This window comes from Opisthorchis viverrini (assembly GCF_000715545.1).
Source record: "Opisthorchis viverrini unplaced genomic scaffold opera_v5_223, whole genome shotgun sequence".
Lineage (NCBI taxonomy): Eukaryota > Metazoa > Platyhelminthes > Trematoda > Opisthorchiida > Opisthorchiidae > Opisthorchis > Opisthorchis viverrini.
The window spans coordinates 152,298-154,465 of NW_008751880.1; positions in this window are offsets into that span (position 1 = coordinate 152,298).

Genomic DNA, 2,168 nt, shown 5'->3' on the forward strand with positions numbered 1-2,168 from the left:
TTCGGTTGTGTAACGGGTACGTCCATTGAAGAATGTGTCCAGCACCAGAAGCTGCGTTGGTTGGGACGTGTTGCGTATGCCGAACCATTGTTTGCCGATGAGAGTGCTGTTTTCCATGCCCAATTCAGAGTGGCGTAAACAGAGAGGTGGCAAACCCTTGACTTGGCGGAGGAGTATGAAGGAGATCACGAAACACTTGGGTGCTGTCGGTGCTACTCGCCTTCCAGGATGAGGACCGCGTGATCCTCACTGTGCCTGCTTGGAGACATTACAAGATATGGCTGCCAACCGATGTCAGTGGCGTTCTTGTTATCAGTTTCTATCCAAATTGCCTGAATGAATGTCTGGAGGTGTAGGCACCTCGGAATGACTGTGTTAAGTTAGCACTAAGTCCCTTCCCCGTCCACCTCTATTCTTTTCTTTACCATAACTCTTTCAAATAAGTGATGGTTGTACGGTAGTGAAGCATTGGTGTTGATCACTGATGTCATGCTGTCGATGATGATGATGATGATCCCTCCATTGAGTTTACTCTTGGAATTGAAAGTGGCAACGCATTCAACTTCTTGGACTTTAAGTTAGTCAGACTACCCACAGCTTCAATTCGGAGATCAGCTGGCAGGAATCCCAAGCCCACGAGACAGCACACAAACGTTCACAGTTTCGTGCCATTGAGGAGGAAGCGAACCCACATTTACAATTTAGCAAACCGAGTCGGACTCTGAACTAAAGCATATTGCTAACGTGCTCATAGCCAAGGATTATTTAGATTCATAGTGGAGTATATGTCCGAAAGTCATCAAACTGCACATCACAACCGTTTCAAATGGTCACCCCGCTTGATTCTACCATATAAAGGTGACCTGTTCGCAAATATTTGATCATCGCTTGTTTCATGCTTACAATTTACGCTTCAGGGTACAACTCTGAGATCTTGTTTTACAGACTAGCCTTTGCCCAACGTAAACCTACGGGGCAAGTTACCAGTCCTCACCCAGAATGTTTGCGTATTCTTCCTTCTGCTGTCCAGCGGAATATACTGGATGTATGACGTGGTCATTGGTTAAGAGAATTCGTGAGTTTCGCTCTTGCCGGAACATCACAAGAGTCAGTGCTTCATTCACGTCACGCATAATTGGCACCATTCATATGATCATGGGTCGCTTCACATGATCTATCAAACATGAGGCATTCTTGTTGACTGTTAGTAAGGCATTCAGGAATGAGATTATACTGGGTTGTTCCAGCTCACATAGGCGTATGTGTAAGACCGGGGGTTTTCCCATATCCCACGTTCTAGCGTCGTCATACGCACATCTGGTGGTAAAGAGTCGAGTGGTGCGTCCATAGCTGGTCCACCAGTCAGTTGATATAAATCGTAGTTAAGCATGAGTTCCAAATTCGTGCTACATTGCTACAATTCTTCCGGAAGGTAACGAAGCTGTAATTCCCGATTTCGTCCAAATGAAAATACATGGTTTCAACTGAAGGCATGCAGATGAACGGAGAGCACGGATCCATGGGATAAATATTTTATGAAACGTTTTTGTCCTTGATTAGTCTAACATAACGAAAACTCTCACGTAGACTATTCTGGGTAGCTGCGCGCGTATGGGTTCCAGCAGCGTAACTACTCACACATGGCCCAAATCGTGTGCACTGGATGCCAGGGTTTACGAATCTTAGGTTAACCAAACAGCTTAATGTTATTTGTGCCTGGATTAAGTCATCATCATCATCATTGTCAGCTGTAAGAACCGCGTACTGGTCGTACACTGGTTGTAGCTGCCACAGTTTCGTTCACCGATGATTGCGGGCGGGTAGGTAGCTGCGCATTGCACGCGCGAGCTGGTAAATTGGTGCATAAATCCAGCACTGTCAGTGGGTTGTCAGGCGGAAGGGGGGTGGAAAAGGGGGGGGGTAGCTAGCCGCGCATTGCACGCGCGAGGTGGTAAATTGGTGCATAAATCCAGCACTGTCAGTGGGTTGTCAGGCGGAAGGGGGGGGGAAAAGGAGTTACGCATTGAAGGCAATAGCTTGGATGCAAGAGCGCCACTGAGGGCGCGACTGGGCCATGTCTGATAATGTCTCCAGCAATTGATGTGGCCCGTCTCGGGGTCCCCATCCAGGAAGACGGCAGTGACCAGCGCAGCTGAGTTTGCTGGTAA